A 22,852-nucleotide genomic window follows, 5' to 3' on the forward strand; every position below is an offset into this window, starting at 1 on the left:
CAATTACATCTGATTATAATATAAAAAAATATATTTATATTACTGACGGTGTACAACAACATTTGAAACTTGGCAAGGATAAACTATATACAATATTGGCTATTTTAGTAGAAAAAAGTTATTATATAAATATGCCAACTTTGTGAAATACAAGTTTGAAACATTAAAATATATATGAATAATAATAATAAATAGTAGTAGTAATAATAAATATGAGTTTGTGGCATTGATGTTCTAGCCTATATGTATAAGCGGTCGGGTATCGTGAAGGCTTTTGTTTGATGCGTTATGTAAACTAGCCTGTGTCTCTAGGCGTTTTAGGTTACCACCGAGACCGTCAAATTGCCCTTCTGCCATGTGAAGTGGCATGAAAATGAAATTCTGCATCTTTACCACAATCCTGTTTGAAATATAACAAGTTAATACAATTAAATCTTTTTAAAATGTTGTTGTGCACCGTCAGTAATATAAATATATTTTTTATATTATAATTAGATGTAATTGAATCGCTAGAGCGATGCAAAACATGATGAAATAGTCTAATCGAAAGTATTTAGTTTAATTGAAAGTTTTTACTACTTCGCTCTTTCTGGCGACCGCCGCGCTTCGGCACTGTAATCGGTCTAGCTCCTAAACTACTTCTCAGCCCATTATGAAACTTCGCAGGGATTATCTATACAATAGTAGCTATTTTTAGAAAAAAAAATAATAAATATGCCAACTTTGTGAAATTCAAGTTTGAAACTTTCAAACACATTTTTTTCAAAGAAAAAAAAACATTTTGAATTTCCAAAAATACAATAAAAAAGCTCATTAAATGAAGTATTTATTTCATTGCTTTATTTATTTTATTGTAACATTTAAAAACTTGATAATTGGATTCGAAGTGGCGTATACCAGCCGGCCAGTCAAAACTTCAAAGTCCTTTTAACTCGCTTGCCAGGCTTTATACTTTAATAATATTTTGTATCTGGATCGAGGACATATACAGGTATAACATAATCAAATATTACGAAAATCTGAGACATCGAGTTTTTTTTCGTGCCCGCTTCACGTGGAATGCCCCATATGTAATAATCTATTCAGCTAATTATTATTCATAATATAATCTCGCTATTAATTGTACGTGGTAACTATATAAAGTCAGTCTTTTTGAAATTACACACTTTCTAATTGAATTGCATTGATAAGTATAGGTAAGCGTCAAAAAATCCCCTACATATATGTACATATAATAAATATACATTAGCAATTGTAAAAGAATAGATATGCCCCCGTAGACGGTTTAAGGCCCCCTAACTATATATAATAAAAGAGCTAGTAAGCCATGTCTACACGCTTTTGTACAAAATAACATATGTCATCTATATTAATTAATGAATATTTACATTATTATCTTGTCACGTGTTTTTGTTGTTTAGAAATAATTCCTTATGTTAAAATACCGTTGTTAAATAAACTACTTCGAAAATACGCTTTAATTCTTTTAATTAATTTTAAAATATAAATGAGGTGGAAATAAAGAACTAACCACACAGTTCTTAGAACACAAATTCTTAGAACTAACTGATTAATAGATAAATCGAATCTGCAATGTTCTAGAATAATCCAAGGTCTATTTTTAGCTTCCAATATTAAACTAAGCAATAAATTAAGATGGCGGCACGTGAAAACGTGTAATGTGAGTAATAGAACACCATTCGTTAAAATTAGGATAATATTCATGTACTTTGAATTTATGTTGTCTCGTTACTGCTTTATGAGGAGTAATTAAGGAGCTAATGGGCTTCGTAACTTCAACTAAATCTATATGACGTGTTGTACTAACATTTACTGGGTATAGAAGTACAGTAAAGTTATAATTAGGCTTATTTCTATGACCTGTTGTTATACCAGTTCTAAGGCTCTAATGTATTTTTTTTTTTTTGCTTAGATGTAGATTCAATAAAGAATTTACAATAAAGTAAAATAATTCTTCATGCTATTGAACATAAGTCTTACCGTAACAATTGTATTTCAATAATTTAGTATTGACTTTCTATCCATTCTCTGTCACGTTTGCCATCTTTCAGACATTCCATTTGTATTCTTCCATTATTTACTCTTTGTCTATTATATTATTAACATTATTTCGGTCATGTCATATTCTCTTCATACAAAACAACAGCCTTTCGGTTAGACATATTTTTTATCATACAAACATATCACGTAGACTAAACAATAACATTGCTGGATGTTTTTCAACCAATATGTAAGTATCACACGTGTCATAAATCTACAACAAAAACTGGCAAGAATAAAGTGTGGAAACACTTTTGTTCGGACAGGAAACGCTTACGATGGTGCGGTTTTTGTGGCAAAGACCCACATAATAAATTGAGGCAACCTTTAGTGGGAATAAATGTGAGCTATGTATAACAATACACCCACATTCAAAGGTGAGAAATAGAGACAGTTTTTATTGTGTTAAAAGCGGCGATAGCCTAGTTGGGTGTGGAACGGACTGCCAGACGAATGTCCGCAGGTTCAAATCCCAAGGGCACACACCTCTGACTTTTCTAAAAATCATGTGTGTATTCTTTGTGAATTTATCGTTCGCTTTAACGGTGAAGGAAAACATCGTGAGGAAACCTGCACATCTGAGAAGTTCTCTATAGGAATTTCGAAGGTGTGTGTAGTCTACCAATCCGCACTAGGCCAGCGTGGTGGACTAAGGCCTAATCCCTCTCAGTAGTAGAGGAGGCCCGTGCTCAGCAGTGGGCAAGTATATAATACAGGGCTGATATTATTATATTATTGTGTTTCGAGATCATTATTGTCTTTAGTATGTTGTCCGAAACGAGGTATCAGTTAAGAAATTTTCTTTGCGTAAAAATTTATACAGCGTGGGTCGAAGAGTAAGTAATATAACTAACTACAGAGTGGATGTTTAAGTTAGGGTAGTAAGGGCATCTCTTTCTGATCTCCATAGGTTATAAGCAAGCGCATTGGCTTAAAAAAAGATTTTTCGTGCTGGCTGTATGTTTTTAAACATGTAAATGTAGATACTAATATCTGAAAATAGATGGACAATTTTCTAGCAGTTTTCTTGTCACTACAATGGGTACTGTCTCGTCTCAAAAATCTACCGAGTCTCTCCACTCAAAACTCTCAAACACTAAGGATTTTGTAATATACGAGTACATTGGCTGTCTAAGGTCACCTCTCAGATGGACCAAGTCTAAGCTAGTAATCTGGATGTATACGCAATACATTTATATGAAACCAATTATACAAACTACAAAATGTTCTGCAAATTAAAAACGCTACACCGAAAAAACGAAAAAAGAACCTCATACGAAACATTTTTAAACGTAATTAAAACGCCAATTAAGAACTACAAGCGGTGGAGCGTGTTATAAAAATAATAATATTTACGTAAAACAAAGTAAAACTTCGAACAAATGTATTTATTTTTATTTTACAAATTATTTTATCGTAGCAACTCTGGCTAGGTTATGATTAACACGTAAACTACAATACTGTTGTTTATTAAAAAGGGCGAAAGTTCAATTTCGCACTAAAGAATGGTTATATGACTCGAATATTTCTTACAGATTTAGGTGTACTCAGTCCTCTCAAGATAAACATATTGGTGTTTTAATATACTGAGGATTATGGATATAGCAACGCACTAGCTGTAGGTAGGTATAGGTTATTTTCAAAAGAGCGAAGTCTTGGAGCCATATTAATAAATCAATCTCACGTTTGAGTAAAATTTTAAGTAGACCTTTAATGTATTGAATTAAATAATAACTCCAGCTTAATTTATCATTTAAGTGCTTGTTCTTTGCAGTCGACGCTATGACATTAACAAAAGTTAGCAATCAGAATTCGTCAAATATTGTGATTTGAAATATAATTTAAGGTGTTGTTAATAAAGCTTTATTTAACAGCAACTATCTCAAGATGACTTTCGTTTGACAGCGTCTCAGTTGATACCGCATCTGAGAGCGAAATTTAGTTGCATTCATTATTTTTATTTTTTTGTTTTCTTTTTTAATTTTATTCAAATTTGTGTACTACTATTGCAATTTAGATGATATATGGTTTGTCCTATTAAACTTTGTGTTTAATGTTCACGATACAAGCATAGCCTAGTGTGGACATCGTTGCTAATTGTTATAAGTGTAATTTTTCAAAAATAAATTTATTTCTTATTAATATGGGCGTTTTACTGGAAATTTATAAAATTTACAATATTAAATGACGTCTCAGAAAGGACACAAACATTTCAAACAAGGGTTTACGAATATGACGAGCTTCAACGAACTATGTACATAAACGTGCAGTAAACACGAACGGCGAGATTAAAGTCCGTCTAGCACAATGCCATTATTGACCGACTCATTATGCAATGCTGACGTAGTCTGGACATTACCGGCATTATCTATTTAGTGAACATTAACCACGATTCCTATCCGCTTATGCACTTTGGAACTGCGTTGGTAATGTGGACAGAAATAGTTTTGCGTCATTCATTTATGTGTCTACATCATATACCTAATTTAGTTTAGGGTGATGAAGATGTTGTGGTCGAAAAAATACATTCCCCAAGTACCCTACTCTCATTTCTCCTCCTACGCAATGTGCGTGAAATGAAATGATGCTTCTTGCAGTGGAGGTGTTCAATGTTCATAGACGACAGTGACCACATACAATTAGAATACCCAATATTTTTTTCACGGATTTCGTGTATATATCGTTACTCGGCATTTACCAGAATAAACTAATCACTTATTTATGTAATAACCTCAATATCTCACAACTATTTCAGAATAAACACATATGTGTGCAACACATCAAATGCGTGACACTCCATTTCGCGAAGTCAGCTAAAATGTAATAATTATTTGTTTGCTTATTCATACTTTGTGCAGGTTAAAGAGAATGCACCTACTTGACGTGGAAACCTGCAATACGGTTGTATTGGGGAAACCCCTTAACTTATGTCAATCACTTCAAGCATATTAGCGTTTACATACGCCATGTTTTGGTTATGTTTTGGAAGGGTTTATATTTCATAGTTCCATTAGCACCTCTCACGAAATAATTGATTTTGTAAAATAAAATCGATATATAATTTAAGTTATTTGAGTTAAGTGACATATCTTGAATGTTGGCGGCAAACATTGACAGCTACATGACATTACGCGAGTCACGGAAAAATAACCTTATTATGTAGTATATAAGGTTATAATCCCGTGACACACGTAAATGTCATGTAGCTGTCAGATTTACCGGCAAACCACGAGAGCCCAGGAGTGTAGGTGTAGCCCATAACCATAATATTATTATGTAGACATTGAAAATAAAAGTATTAAGCGGATTTTTTCGCGGTTTTTATATTATTATTTTCTCTCTTTATATTATTATTTAGGGAGAAAATAATACTATAAAAACCGCGGAAAAATCCGTTTAATACTTTTATTTTCAATGTCTAACATTCGCGTTAACATAAGAAATAATTATTATTATGTAGACTTTACATCTTATATAAGTAGTACGACTGCGTAGCAAACACGTCTGCCTTTGTGACGTGGTTGTGTTATGATACGAACACGTCACGCCTCAGCACTGCCATTGTTGGTACAATGGTTAGTACAACTGCAGTGCTGAGGTCTCGGGCTCGATCTCCGGGTCGGGAAAAGTAATATTAGGATTTTCTATTAAGTATAAGTCTGGAGTCTTGAATTTGTGCCTGATATTGCGGTAGGCTCGCTTCCTATCACATCTTGGGACGGAATATACACGGTGGAAAGTGGATGCGCCTGTTGCGCCTTTGCCTACCTCTTTGGGTACAAAAGCCGTGAAGATGTGTTTAATTTTTTTTTAATTTTCGAACAATGATATCGCTAGATCAAAGATTATCCGTACTACATCTGGAATTGTGGATTTTGACAGACGGTCACCACTTAAGATCAATCTATCCTAAAATGTCCCAGAAAGATGGAACTCAAATTTTTACTACTATTTAAAACAGCGCCAAAACCATGGTTTTACAGTAACTACTTAGCTAAATTAAATGTTGCAGACTAAAATTTGCAGCACACAAGAGCGTACAGTTTCATCGAACAAAAACTACATGAGTAAATGCATGCTACGTGCCTATGGTATCTAGAATTTAAAATTCGCCAACAAAACCATACAAGCTGTCAAATATTTCCCGCCGACGAATAAAGCGCAGAAAAAGGCACCGCTCCACGCTCATGCATTTGTAAAAAGGTATCACGACAAGGATCAGCCGAATAAAAACTGCGGACAACGTCGGCTCGAATATTTACCTTATGTATTTCATCACAGCTAGGAGCGGGAAGTTGAGAATAAAGGAAAAGGGTACTGTTTTTGCGAGCCCTTTCGTTATTAATGTAATAACTGACACTTTGTTTTATGTGAGTTTCTACTTAGCTATAGTAGCCGTAGTTTATAGGTGCTCAGCCACGATATCTCGCAAATCGAGTCGGTAAACCTATTTCTTTTTCTTATGAATATTAAATCGCTTCCTTATGAAGCTATTTTCGTTCTTATCGTGGTATAAAATCTCGCCCATTTTTGAGGAAAATTTAAATTCAGAACGCTTGTTTTGGTAATTTCTTATTTGAATACTTATATTTTAGTTGCTTCTACGGAAAACAGTATCAGATAATGTAAAGGCTTGCACGTCCGAGACAGGACTTTCCTCCAATCGCAGTCCAACTATCGTCTACGTTCAATATCAGTCGAACGTTTCGAACGTTTAGGAATTTCCAATAATACCCCCCTACCAATATATCCTTGCAACTATTGCACTCAAAATTTCTCCCCAATGCATCTTAGTTTTATAGCAATAAAGATCAAAATGGAATGCAAGTCTGGGACAATGTATGTTGAGTAGAAGCTTGTCAGGTCTTTCGCGATGCTAAAGGTAAATTCGGAAGAGTTTCCAGTTTTCAAAGCTACAGTGTTACTGGTATAGGTACTTTAACGTTACAACTAAGGTTAAGTTGGGGGCAGTAAAAGGAAATTGCTTCGGTAATGGAATTATTTTTCTTGTTTAGGGTACGTGGCGGGGAAGTCAAATTGTGTGAAAATTTTCTACTTTAAATTCCTTCGTTACTCCGAACCACGGCGCGTTTACAATAATTATACATTGCAGCAAAATTATGGGTTTTAATCACAAAGCCTGGTTAAATACTACACATAGTATACCTACATCTATACTGAAATTAAACTACTTTTCGGATTTTATCGCGATTTTTTATATTTTAGTTTTCTCCTTAACCGCGATAAAATCCGAAAAGCAGTTTAATTTCAATGTCTAACATTCGCATAAACATAAGAAATCATTATACATCTATACTTTAAAACTTCTGTCAAAAACTAACAATTTTAATAAACGATACCAATATTTTTTTAGGATCTATCTTAAAGATGGACCAATCAGTACATTTATTTTCGACATACTCACAAATTACTTATTTTGATGGTTCATTCACGGAATCTAATTGAAGATTGAGAATGAGATTGAAAGCGGTTTATAATATGTCATGCTGCTGCGTATTTCCAAAATTTTCCAATAATCATAAATCAACAGCTAGACTGTTACACTAACCTTAATCCCTTGAAAACTGAATGTCTTTTCAAAACATTTTATAGACCAGTCATCTATTTCTTGTTCGAATTTGCAGAAAAAAACAGATAAATTTCCTATTGACTCGTCCTCATAAGTTTTACAAAGGCCATTGAAGGGCGACTTGTATCAAAAGGAGTCATTAACCTATTTCTTTGTGAGGATATATTTAGCCATTCATAGCTCTGTTATTGTGCCGGAGCTATCAAAGTTTGTTGAACTTCCCCTTATAAATGACTTGATATAATGTAGGTTTATCGGAACTATTTAATAGTTATATTATACGAACAGATATGAAAGGTTTCGGTCGTCTGATGGAATTTCTGTTATGTAAGTTATGCATAAAGTACTTTTAAAATAATCGGCTTATAAATCCCATCCAAAATATATTTAAACTAGTCGAAATATTTAACGTATTTTCGTTATTTATTTTCTGTAAAATTTATATTTTATTTATTTTCAGATGTCTGGATTTGACCGTACATAAAATAATCAAAATTTCTTCTGCTAAATTGATGAATAAGATAAATTATAAGATCCAAATGTAGTATGAAAATAATCTAGGTGAAGTCTTGTTGCGCAAGTAACGCTTCTGCTTACCCCTTTAGAGGTAAAGCAGACTAGCTTTATATTTTATGTGAAGTAATATAAAGACTTGAAGTCCAAATTATAGCCATTAAAACCCCAAATAACGGTTTTACGTTGTTTTATTTAAACACATCAAAATGACTGAAAGATTAATTTGAAACCTCGTGAAGGGATAAAACATCCCGGATTAATTTGGGATTAAATGAATTTAAAACACGATGCAGGCGACGGTACATGATGACTTCTGCAAAAATAATGATAGAGGTTTTATATGAAGGGATTTTATGTTCCTCTAAAAAACAATTAGTTGGTTTAAATGTACTATTGGTGATTTTGTTTCCTTCATAATCGAATTTTGGCCACGGCAACAATCACAACGGAAGGGACAAGTATTTTACCCCGACTGATTCGAACCCAAGACCTTAGCGCGGTAGTCGTTCTCGTGCCGTGTATACACAACAACTACGCCATCGAGTCAAGTACCTATGTACCTACTGAGTACTGAATATTCGCGCAGTATTATATTGGTAATATTAAGGTTTCTTGCCATCGTAAGTATAGAGAATAGGTGAAGCTCAGTTTATAATATTATTATTATACTTTAAAATTTATAATTTCACTATCAAGTGGTGTAATAATCTTTAAAAAATAACGATAAATAAATAACAGTTATTGCTAATTAACGGTGATATATAAATTAGTTAAGCAATTTGTGGACAATAGAAATAACATGCCAACGGTTCCACTAATTACTATTTACTGGCCAATGAAAAAACAATAAAAATATAATAATATTTATAATTATTATTGTAAAAACAAAAACCGGAATTCCTAAAAATTCAACTTTGATAATCGTCCGCGCTTAAAAATATTCACAATTTTTAAAAATGGAATTAATTATTCATTTTTAATTGCTTAAAATCTTCAATAATTTCTAAACGTAAGTATATTTCACATCCTAAAACATGAATTAAGAACGTCACATTTTAAAATTGAACATTTGAAATTCGATTGTGATCTTTCCATATTAAAGTTCGTTGAGAAACTAATTGTATTTACTGCGGGTATCTCATTCATCAATCAAGATCCGTCGGGCAGCCACCAGACTAATTTGCTCGTTTGTTTTGCCAGTAAGCCGTATGGCCGAACAATAGGGATTTGTTGATAAATGTTTGATTAGACCACTATGGCCGGTTTGGATGTTTTTGCAATAGTTATTATGTATTTAGAACGAAGGATTAAATGTTAGACAGATGGTAAAAGAAATCTGTAAGCGGAACTAGTAACGAGATCAAAAATATATCTAGTGAAGATATATAATAAGTAGCTAATTATGTTACGCAATTGAACGAAAGTGTATTCAGGAGTAAATATAATTTTATATATTACAAGCTTTTGCCTGCGGCTTCGCCTGCACGATTTTTTCCGGGATAAATATTTTCCCGGTATAAAAGGTAGCCTATAGCAGTTAGGAGTAAACTAGTTTCCTATAAGTAAAAAAAAAACAGTATCAGTTTAGCAGGTAATTCCTAAGATTAACACGGTCAAACAAACAAACTCTTCAGCTGAATAATATTAAAATAGTTTTGAGGATGGCAAATAATAGAAAGGTAAAAAAGAATAATTAAATGGATATCTCGAAATAATACCAAAGGCAACCAATATAGAGATGCGAAGATATTTCTTGAAGTTAGTAGGACAAGCCTGGACGACGAAAGCAAGAGATAGGAAGCTGTGGAAGTCGATGGGGAAGCTTACGCTGATGAGGCGACTATTACATCTAGGCGAATCTAAAAGAAAAAAATTAAGAAAAATATAAATTTCAAGATATGTATGTAATAAGTAGAAATAAAGGCTCATTTATTTATTTATATTATTTAAAAAGGAATTAAGTCGTATCGAATGAGAAGAGTTACAAATAGTCTTTGTTAAAATGGATGAGTAATTACATCCCGAATCAATTTGAAACTACAATCAATAAAATTCTGCAAAAACAAAACTGCAAAAGGCCAAAGGAAATAAAACATTAGAACACACGGAAAACTCGCAGCTGCTCTATCTCAAATACATTTGAACAAAGCTCAAAACTTTATAACAGGCAGGCATCCCCGAGGCTACGGTCGGCCGCGGAATGAAACTCGTAAAATAGTTACAACCGATACGATGAGGGTAGATAGAGTTTCTAGTTTGTTGCCTCAAACGTATTTACTTTGACGAGGTGTTTCCATTCTTTTGACAAAGGTATTGTTTGATTAAGCTCGCTGAGCAGACATTGTTTCGTTCAATTTTGTTTACGACTGTTTTAGAGTGGAATGTAAAGTTTTAACATTAGGAATGTTGCAGAAAATTGGACTCTGTGTCTTTATTATTTAAAAACCAGAATGTGACGTAAAGTTAAAATTAAATGTGATATTTGTAATAGAATATTGAATAATTATAATTACTTAAACATAATTAATATTAACAAAACTGTATCTTAAATACAACGAGCCCGTGTAATGTCCAGATGTTAAAAATTGATTAACTAAAATAGGCATTAAATTAAAACTATTTTTCGGATTTTAACACGATTTTTTATAATAAAAAAATATCTATAAAATAATGTTAATTTTATGTCTAATATTCGCGTAAATATAAGAAATTATTAACTAAAATAGACTTTATTTCATGCCTATTAAAGTCTCCCTCAAAAGGCTCCTTGCGCTCGCTTGCCAGTTGACAATCAAATGATAAGCTGGTATATCTATTTATGTAACTAAAATAGACTTTATTTCATGCCTATTAAAGTCTCCCTCAAAAGGCTCCTTGCACTCGCTTGACAGTTGACAATCAAGTGATAAGCTGGTATATCTATTTAGTTATTAATTAAACACAAATAATCTACAAGTAAACAACACTCTAGATCAATTGACAAACGATCTATAAATCATTAATATACAGGTAGTTATACCCACTATCACAGCGTTAACTAAATCCGAATATCGTGTCTCCGAGATATTCAGCACATCATTAATATCGATAGCCTATTTAGATTTCTTGGTATTGGTACGGTGTTTGATAAATATTCTCTCTAACAGCTATAATTCATAAGGTTCACAGCTTAGTAGCTGACTTACATATACTATCAATACTTCGGCTCAATTTTAATATCGTGTCGTTACTGGAAATACTACTTATAATCTTGATTATAAGCGTCAGTGTGACGAGTGTCAGCATCCCTAAATGATAACCTCTATTATCGAATCCATATTAATAAAATATAAGATAACCATTTCTGTTAAGCTTTTACAACTAAATCGATTGTGATGAAATACTACAGATGGTATTACGGTATTTCTTGTGTATTGTTTGCAAACTATCCAGGCGGCACCGCATGCAAAAGTTAATTATTAATATATTACAGTAAAAAATATAAAGAAATATATAAATGATAATCATGTGCTAGACTATTTTTGTAAGGACATAACTGACTATCGAAATCAATCAATGAATAATAATCTTTACCGACTAATTACTTTACTATTTTCTACAAAGTGTTAAAAAATGTGGAAACACCTTTACCAAGATTCAAAGAATATTATTATATCCAATCCGTCGTTTGGAATCACAGTGTTTGTTCAGTCTGAGTTTGCTTTAGCTGGTAGCCTTAGACAGACTTTATAGCTTCATATGGAGGTGAGCGAGCATTAATGGTACTCCAGACAGAACAGTAATGCCTAGAGTTTATGTACTAACTTAGAACTTATGTGGATGGCACATATTAAAATTGACATTACCGGAATAAATTCTGAATAAAATTATTATCAGTAGGTTTTAAATTCGATAAATGTTGATATTGATTACAAAAAGACACAATAACATAAAAAAAAAAACAAATTAACTTGTGTTTAATTAAACATTATATGATTATTATTCTACTGCGTAACGTTACCTACTAATGCAGGTCTCACCGATCTCGATCTTTTTGCAGTAACTCAATTCGCGAAAAACAATGACTGATTTTAAAAAATTATATCTGGAAAAGGTAGTTTTCCCGCCACACTAATTCAAAAGTTAAATAGTGTATGTATATTTTATTATAAATGCTTCGACCCGGATGATAGCTTCTCATGTTCTATACAAGGCCTTCTATAACAGTATAATAAACACACAAACAAGTTTTTCATTAGAAATCTAGTTTAATTGATACTTCCTTTACAACCATACGTATCTTAATCTAGATCCATCGTAATGTCTTTATGCCTAGATTTTTTCAATTCTAAAAGCTTTAATTTATTCTTTAACTGTACTTTATTCAGTTTACTTTGATACATATATTATATTATTTTTAAGATAGATTAGTATAGGGAGATGGTTTTATATAATGATTCGCGACCAATACGTCTAACACCTGATGGTATTCCCTATGATGGCCTCTATGTGGTAGCAACATGAATTTGCAATTAAATAAGGTAGTACCTTCTATTTTTTGTCTACAATTCAACCGTCGCGCGATTCAATGAATTAGAAGTTAATTTTTACATTACAATGCCTAGCAAATTATAATAGTTTTCAGTTAAATAAACCTTTGTCGGAATTTATGATTTTTAATTAAAAAAACAAATAACTTCTCTTGATTTATGTTTAATAACAAATATTTCTAATAACAAAGCATATCTTAACTTGGTTACACGGCACCAATTATGTGTTCCCATATTTGTAAAATACTCAAGTAAACAATTCTTGTACGAACCATATATGTATTATTAAAACGGAAGTCGATAGGACATAAGGAAATGATACCAGGAAAATATAACTAACTCAATAACTTTGTTCATTCGTAACACAATCACGAAGCACTTTGAGAACTTGACGAAGGCTTTTTGGCAAGGGAAAGTTTCCTAGAAACGGAACGCTCCCGTACATACAAACGACTGTAAATAGGGTGCCAACTGTAAGGGAGAATTATAACATAACTGTTTCAACTGAAAAAATTGTAGCGTTCGAATGTATCTTCTTTTTCGTATAAAATTCCTGTTTTCATTTCCCTCTAATCCGCGTCGAGGATTATTCTAGCTTCGTTTTATTTCTGTTTGGAAATGAATGTTCAGCGTGTCAAAACAAAGGCAGTAACATTTTTATGTGCTAGTTAATTAAGGATACGAGTAGGTATTATATTAATATTATTTTATTTCGTAGCATTATACATTAGCTAAGGTTCTAAATTGAATTTCAAAAGAAAGCTTTATGACTTAAGTATACGTATTTGCTTTGAAATAGTATTTTTCTATAATTATAATATATATTTTTCCTTTCGGTGAACCATATAGACAAATCAAAAATGTTAAGAATGAATAATTAAAACAAGAGTAAATTACGAAAATAAAAGCAGGAAGTTACACTTGAAACCCTATCTTAGAACATTATAATTAAACATGTTTACTTTACCAAGAGTAAGCTACGCGTTGTAATTTAATAACAATAAACTCAAAGTCTAGACGGAATACGCGCTCTCATACATTTATAGTTCCTAAAAATGATGGCCAGTAACCATTAAACCGACATATTGAGAAGGTAATGGGGTTTGCGTCGATTGCCACGATAACTGTAGTACCTTAATGCTGAAACGCGTTTGTAGAACATCTTTTTATAAGGGGCTCCATAAATCATTGTAACGAGCAGTCCTTTACGTGAAATGTTTCACGCGTTTTCCTTGTAGATATCATATAGCCTAAGTCGCCTTTCTTTGTATGCCCAAATTCGTGGAGCAATAAAGGTCAACTTAAAGACGAGTTTTTACATGCTTACATTAGCTGAATTTCTGCTTAAATATGATTGTTTCGGCGTTCATAATTTTTTAAAGTAATTATGTTTGCATCTTCGTCTTAATGACCGGTCTTCATATTTCTTTTTGCTTGCTAATTTATAATTTAAAACCCCAACTGAATATAACCTCAACCGAACAATGACTTGTTCTAGTAACAAACCAGAAATATTATTTCGAAATTTAATGTTAGAATTCATAAATGGGTCGTACAAAACGAATATTCTGAGAACCCATAAAAGTAATTAAGTGTTTTATAAAAAATAAAATGCTCTCCCTAAAACGATGAGTGACGGCTTCGAGTTAAATATACATAGCTCGTAATTAAAAGTGACACATTTATAATTGTTCCAATGTGGATAGCAATGTCTGGAGGTGAGAATAACAACCATTAAAATATATTTTAATGTCTTTCCGCGACGGAAAAATAGGATGCCATCTTGAAAGCGAGTCACAAACGTCAAAATTTATTTAATTTATGTTCACAATTATTAAGAGAATACGAAAATCTCGGAGATTTCTACTCTACATTGGCATTAATATCGCCCACGGTGTTTCGACGTTCGTGTTATGTTGGGCAACGTATGCCGTTATATTGTATTTTATTGTGAGACGCATCTTAATTTTAATATATGTTTTTGTTTCGTTAACAGTACAATTGGACATAAATAATTACGAGGAAATAGTTTTATAGTCTCAAAGAAACATTTAACATGAGAAATTGACATTTGAAAGATCAAAAGAAGATATTTCTGAAATAAAGAAACACAATCAACATACACACTCCATTAAGTTCTTGAAATCTAATCAAACCAAGTTCCTTACATCTCCCACTTTATCCAAACGATAAGGTCCCATAAAACAAAATTGATGGCTTCATATAAAATTATCTTATCACGTTATCAATTGAACACATACTGCCTTTTTAGTGAGAAATTAAATGAGCCTCCATTAAATACAAATCTTCGCTAATTACATCGAACATAGTAATTAAGGTGCGGCATCTCCGTAACGATCTGTTCTTCACTTAGTTGGAACAAGTTTTAACCAAGAAGGCAATATGAAGGCGCACCGTACACTTCGTTAAGGGACTAGTAATATGAAAAACGATAATTTAAACCTTGCAATTACCTTGTTTATCAAGGCGAGTATATATATTTATTTGTTTATGTCAGTAGGTCTAACATTCCCATTAAAAGCGGCATCTTATTACCTATATATCATTTTACGTGTTATGTAAACGTCTACACTTTCTAGGTAATAAAGCTTAATTTAAAGTTACACAAGTTCATAAAAACGAGTCAACCGCAAAATTCATAAATAGTTGTTCTATAATTCTTTATTACAAATAAATATAATTCCCAAGAAACTCAACGTTATCGTGGTTACAATTTACAAAGGACTGAAAAGCCTATAATATTAATAATAGGGATAAACAAAACGAGTCTTATAAATAAGTGTTATTAATATAAAAAATGTATTATAATTTATTTGCTATCTCGTATTGCAAGCATGACAAAGGACGGGATTGGGTAAACGCACATACATTTGTAAATACGTATATTTAATTTATTGCAAATTTAAATGAAATATAAAAAAGTGTAAACTTCTTGATTCCATAAACATTGCTTGAAAAGTATTAAGTACGTACATTTGCAACCGAGATAAAATATAATAGTCTCTCTTATCAACACAATAGAAGTGCTTTCCGCTGAGGTGAAATTATATTTCTGTAACATCTACCCACATATTTTGTAGATTAATTTTAATCTTTGATGACACAAAAAACCTAACCTTAGTTGCTAAATTGTAATGGAGTAGAATATAATTTAATAACATTATTCGAGAACTATTGTGTCGGTATGTGTAACTGAATTCTCGCTCATCCACTCTCAGATTTGGTTGTTAAATTGTACCAATTAGCTAGTATCACTAAATAATAATTATCTCACTGTTATGCTTTCCGATTGGGCGATGCAGTCGCAAAGAGACAAAGCCCTATCAATAAAAAAAAATAACCTTATTCACGCAAATTTTGATTGTTTTTAAAAACAATACAAAAGTGGCAACAAAGAACTAATTTAACAAAATAAACACTGTCAACCTAGTCATGTTTTTGTTGCGTTGAAAATTGCGACATTAACCAACAGCCTCGGGGGAAATTTTTCATTCATATTGCAGTAGGCATAAACTTGGAACATTAATCAAGGAAAGATGAAAGGAAAAATTAAACGCTGCATATAATAATGCGATGGCTGACTGATTTCAACAGTAGATTGCGTTTTATTGTACATTGGAGAAAAGGAAAATATTAGTTTGTTGTGAAAATGATCAAAATATTATTATTAATGAGAAATGCTTATTTTATTATTTTTTATAATTCACATGTTAAAAGAGCAGCGAAAGTTTTGTTAAAGGTGCTTTATTGAAGAAATAAATAATTTAAAACCTATTATAATTTCCGATACTTCGAAAAAATTTTGCAATTTGTTGGAGAAGTGTTTTGGACTAAAATTATATAAGTATAATATATAATACCTAATGCTCTAGACTTTCGTGTTTTTAAACATTGGACTTGGTTCCTTAATGCTTAACACCTGAAATTCACTTTAACGATTAGTACTAAAACGAAAGCTGCGTCTTACAACTTATTTCTATTTGCAAAACATAATATCACTACCGTAAAAATTCAAGTAGATATACAGTCTTTCCATTTACGATGTTACGTTCATTCAATCCTTTTACGTTAGTATTTCTCCAACTGTGAGTACAAGGATATAAGACACGTATGAAAACGTGAATAATGTCGCGCGGTAACCTTCCTTCGTTGGGGGAAGTAGTTTTATGACCCCGGCACCCTAGGCCCTCGTAAGTCCGGGTTGATTTCTTGTCTACACAGTACATGCGAAATTTTAAGATGTTACTCATACTTATAAACTGCAACTGTATAGTAAAAATATGAATTTGGAAAATTCTAGACGATAAAATCTGGGTCAGACTTTGTCGAACCTTATTCTGCAGTGACCTTTATTTAAAAACCTCGTGATTAGGTTTTTGAAGACTTATGAGATATCGAAGCTGTCGGGACGAATGATCCAATGATCTGTAAGGGATGTCCCATATGATACAAATTATCATTGTTTATGAAAGGTAAAGTATATCAGAGGATTAGTTTTGTTGCAACTTAATGACGAGACGATGCCATTCTGCTGATGGCATGCGATACAACATATATAATTTTGAATTAAAAAGTAGTTTTTCGCACTATACTGCCTTCGTTACCCTGAGACAAAAAATCTTAAGCCTCATTTTTCCCAGTAATTACTCTGGTTACAATGTCCTTCAAACCGGCACACAGCAGTGGAAACACATTGGTGCTTGAAGACAATAATTACTTATTAAGAAAAAATCACGTAAAGAATTACTTAAGGCTCTTTTCTTCTTATTCGTTTACGTTGTTATTATACTTGTGAAAATAATATGAGATGTGAGAACGACCGACATTTGAATCCGTTAATAACCTTAACCTATCAGTGGTCTTAAATATTATTGGATAATAATAATAAAAGTCAGTTATATGATAAATATATCTTTAAAGCAATAAATTTATATCATCGTTTTACGATCTCTTAATGTAATGGATAAAAAGGTTACTAATTTAATAAACGATCCACCTGTCAGTCACAAACAAGTTAAGAATTAAGAGTTTTTAATGTTGAAGTTATTAATATTTTAGTGGATTACAAAAATATTACATGATTTTATTTTGAATATATTATTATCTAAATAGTTACATAAATGTGTATGATAGTTGTGTTACCTACTTTTAATGTAACGCGCCATAAATTATAACGTTTTTTAAATATTTTTTATACGGATAATGAGGCATTTAATATAGGTAAATTAATTATTTTTCTATAGTGTTGTTATTAAATAGTCTATTACTGGCACAAATTACCAGATTTTCTTTAGATCATTTTAAAATAATACGTTCCTTTATTAATGTTTAAAAATAATCACAATTTGTCTATTTTGTACCCATATACTAGTTAATATAAGAATGCACGGGCGTCTTGAGACGTCTCCCCCAGTTGCAATTTTACGAGCGGCTGCCCTACGCGGCACCCTTGCAGTGCACAACACGCACCGCCATGTATGGAAACAAACAAAATTATTTAGCACTAGTTTACTCGGTTATTCCACGACTAATGTGATGTATTTTAAACCTGAAACTGTAACGATATGACGTTGAAAGCAGCGTTGTTGGACTTAGGCTCCTTTATGACTTCAAATTGCAAATGTATGCGTCCGCGCATAAATATGCGTTTGGCGCAGCTTATTCTGTTTGCGCTGGTTGGAACCAAGGCGACCAAGGATGCGTTAATTTACTTATTATCTTTAAGGAGCTTTAAATGGCCCGTCAAAGCAAGGTTCAAACGAGGTTTTTTAGATTTCAATTTAAGTAAGATACATCAAACTGAGGAAATGGTTTAAATGCGAATATTATAAATAATCGCAAAATATAGTAAACCCGTTTGACCAATATTAAAACCGAACAGCTAGACTTCCATATGCACAAAAGTTTTTTTAAAACAATGCATAAGTAAATTACTATAATCATGACCGGATGTTGCAATGTTGCAATCTGGCGAATATTACCTACGACGCTGATAAATAAACCACATTTATAATAACAAATTTTAAAAAGCCGAATCAAAGGGGAACCACATAATTGATAGCATAAAAATATGCATAAAACTCTTTAGACTAAGCATTTTAGTCCAATTATCACAGCAAGAAGCATTTTATCGTGGCCTATCTTGACTATGATTTATGAAGTCAGTTTATAGCGACATAAATAAAAAAGGTAAAAATTGTTCCAATTATGCATCATTTATAAGAACTCATGCATATAAATCAATATAATCACGTGGCTATCTCGGCTAATAACAGGGCTCGCGCCGACGCTATTTCTTCAGGTTTTACTTAGAACATTTTACATAAACTATTTATATTGGATTTTTATGTATTTTCTATTAGTGTTAAAGTGTTAAAGTTTGTTACCAAGTCGTTGTTTAGGTATCTACTTGAATAATTATTGTTAATTATAAATTACATTTTTTATACAAAATGTTATAATTAATGTTGGGTTAACACAATACTGACTGTAGTAATATCACAATAGTAAATTAATTGTAAGTGAAGTATTCCTTGATGTAGGTAATTTCATTAGACCTATTCGGTCTTACTTATAAATTTGTTTTAGCGTTAAGAATTGCTTAAAATAGCTGTCAAAAAGTGCCTAATAATAATATAATAATATCAGCCCTGTATTATATACTTGCCCACTGCTGAGCACGGTCCTCCTCTACTACTGAGAGGGATTAGGCCTTAGTCTATCACGCTGGCCTAGTGCGGTTTGGTAGACTTCACACACCTTCGAAATTCAAATCAATTAAAGTGCCTAGTTTAACCCTAATTAAGAGGCAAGATGGCGGGTTTTGACTTACAGCTGATCGAGTAAATTTGTGTTTTACCCTAGCTTTGCGAATTTTTTATAAGTAAGACTGATTATGTCTATAGGTAGGTACGCGAGAAAATAAACACACAATACATTTTCGGATTATTTACTAATACCAAATCAATCACACACATCAAAACAAAATATGCACATTCTCACTTAACTAAAATCCATAAAAAAAGTATTATTTATTTTTGGAAATTATTGTGTTTTTTATTTTTCCATATTAATACTTTAGTGAAAGAATAAATATGTACAAAGATCATTAAGGCTCTCTTATATTGCCATACTATAGTATAGTTTTATAATAAGTACAAATTAATAATAAAAAAACAAATGAAAAGCCCGTCTGCAGATGGCACTAAACATGTTTCAAGACACAAATAGTTTTGCTATCACTATGAAACACGGCACAATATATATTTATGCAGACAAATATAATAATAATTTGTACGTTGTTATTTCTATTTCATCACAATCCGTATTTAGAACATGAACAGTTAAATGTATTATTCTTCGTTACCGTTTCTATGGCGTTTGCATGAAGATAAATGCTTGTTTATATTTGTACATAATGAAAATCTGCTGCTCTACTTCGGGTCTCCAAAGCATAATAATTCATAGATTTTAGTTTTTGATTGTAGGTATTGTTATTGATTAGATATACCATGAATTATTTAACGACAAAAATATTTAAAAATAAGTTTAATGGATTATAAAAAGAATATTATTTGTTTAATTTTAATGATATGAGAATGTAGAATGGCAGACCAACGAAATTAAGTACTTACTTTATGAAATACCATGGACGGAGAATTAACAACTTCTATGATACGTGAACGAAAAAAATATTTCAAACAAATTCATTTGATTGTGACCCATGTTTTGAATGTTTCCTCGATTTCATTAAAGCACCTAAATATTTTTCATTTAAATATACCATTTTTATCGCTTTATTTTTACTTATCAAATTTTATACTAGATTTATAATTTTTAAGGAAAATATATTTTTATTCACAAATTAACGAAATTGATATTCATTTCATTTAACAAATTAATCTCAATATCAGATCTCTATTACTTGTAAAAATATTCACTCAACTAGATTTTATGTTGAGATATAATAAAATTTAATTAGAAAATAACATTTCTATTGCACTACAAGTTAATGTTACATATAATATTGCTTTTAAACAATAATCTTTATACACAACAATTACAACATACTATATGACCTTTGTTACATCTTTTAGGGGCGTCCAAATATTACGTTAATATTTTTGGTCCATCAACCTCTTTAGAAAATGATTGTAAATGTAAAACAAGATTTTTTTCCTCTCTCTATTCGCAATAAAAAAATAATTTCGAACATCGCTTTCACAATCGTGATTACGTATTATTCGAACGCTGCCTTATTAAAATATGAGATTAACAATATCAATGTTGTTCCTTGATACCTACACAGATCTCTGATATTTTGAGTAAGAAACGATCGTTATCCGAGATTCCTAGCGGAGATTTGTATCATAGGCACATCCAATATACTTTATCAATTACCTATATAAAAATGTTATAAAAAACATTTGAAAACTACTATGCCTAACCTAAATCCTTATAAGAAATCGTAGTTATAGTTTTAACATTTAGCAAAGTTAACAAATAATTTAATCTCATCTAACTTACATCACTAAGAAGCAATTAACAATTCTATAAAAGCACACGAGTGCTACATTGTACATTTATTAAGGCACGTTTAATGCACAATTATTTTTTATGTATAAATATTAAGCACTAACATTTAAAATACAATGCTATAAATATATTGATTTTGTATGCGTTTTCATGCACTCACTGACCTATATATTTAAAGGGAAGACGTTAATGATGTCAATTTCATCAGGAATAGCTCTCGAAAAACATTAAAACGAAGTCTTTGGTTTTACTGTATATTGCCAAAGTTTTGTCGGGTCAATGAATCTATGAACACGGGCTAGACATTACTTCAGATATCAGTCGAATATGAAAATATAAGCAATTTTTATGTTTTGCATTGTATGGATATACTTACTTGACCAATGATACTTGCGACTACCGCCATCTTGTTTTTTCTGACGCCATATTGGTACTTTCAGCGCGACATCCATAAGTTCGTTACTTTTTAAATATTTGTGTAATATGCGGCTATCACTTGGTCTTTACAGCGATCGATAGGTCAATGAAGTCCGAAAATTAGATTTTTTTTCAGACAAGCGATTGCTGTTCAGATTCCGTGATAAAATTTAGAATGCTAATTGTATCATTTCAATACGTCAGCGCTAAACGCGCGATAATAAAATATATAAACATTACAAAATGTTATCCAAAAGGAAATAAAAACTATATTAGAAGCTAATATGAGCACGTTTAGCGCTGTGAGTGTGGGTAGCCTAACAACACTCGTGCTTCAACAACGACACGATCAAGCGACAACAGAAGTACAATAAGTTACAATATAGTAAATATAGTCGATGGCGTGTGCCATTTCATATAAAAAAAAAATATAATTGTTAATAAAGTTTCATCATGTTATAAACATAACAGGCATATAAATGTTAATAGTTAGACTATTATAATACATAGTATATGTTAACGTGAAAGGCCCAACAGCTATAGCTACATGGTGGTCGATGTTCCGATGATAATGTTACGCGGCGACGGCCGGCGGGCGCCGCGACTCCTGTTAGTTCCTCGGCGCCGTTAGCACTCACCTAGCCGGGTTAACGAGAAGAGAGAAAAACAGAATGTTAGTATTGATCCAAATGTCATGGTCCGATTACACGAGTAGCCCCAATCGCGAGCTAAAGGTCGCTTTATGGCTCATTTATATACGTCGATAGCTGTGAACATGCGGGAAGTCGCTAAGGGATCGTCATTGCTTCGAAATGTTACTGAGAAACGAGGGCCGAGTCTTCAAAAATCAACGGAGCTGTGGACGAGTATGCTTGGCTTACTGCGCTGCGGCACAGTAAACAAACACTTCCCGCAGTGGTTGAATCGACGAATGTAAATGAGTCACCGCGCTGCTGCCGGAGCCGGCCGTGTCTCGAAACAGGGACCCGTTGTTAGGCAATACTGCGATAAAGGTGGGAACTGCGAGTTTACACAAGGGTCTTGTACATAAACGACTTGCAGTGGGGACCGGCACGACATGCAGCTATTCAACAAAGCGATAAACCGCGAGCTCGGATTGATTTGACTGGTGTTCGGAATTTGTCATAATAATATTGAAATTTGAATAAATTAGGGGGAGGCT

The 22,852-nt window shown here is 32.2% G+C and overlaps 1 protein-coding gene across 6 annotated transcripts in view; it reads right to left on the minus strand.

Moving 5' to 3' along the window:
- Window positions 1-19,650: 19,650 nt before the first annotated feature.
- LOC115444853 (protein held out wings) overlaps window positions 19,651-22,852 on the minus strand; it is a 68,570-nt gene continuing 65,368 nt past the window's right edge. For all 6 annotated transcript variants that reach the window (XM_030170825.2, XM_037441196.1, XM_030170816.2 and 3 more), the window contains exon 8: window positions 19,651-22,307. The gene's annotated coding sequence lies outside the window, so the exon portion shown is untranslated. The remainder of the gene's footprint in view (window positions 22,308-22,852) is intronic.

Source organism: Manduca sexta, chromosome 21 (assembly GCF_014839805.1).
Source record: "Manduca sexta isolate Smith_Timp_Sample1 chromosome 21, JHU_Msex_v1.0, whole genome shotgun sequence".
Classification (NCBI taxonomy): Eukaryota; Metazoa; Arthropoda; class Insecta; order Lepidoptera; family Sphingidae; genus Manduca; species Manduca sexta.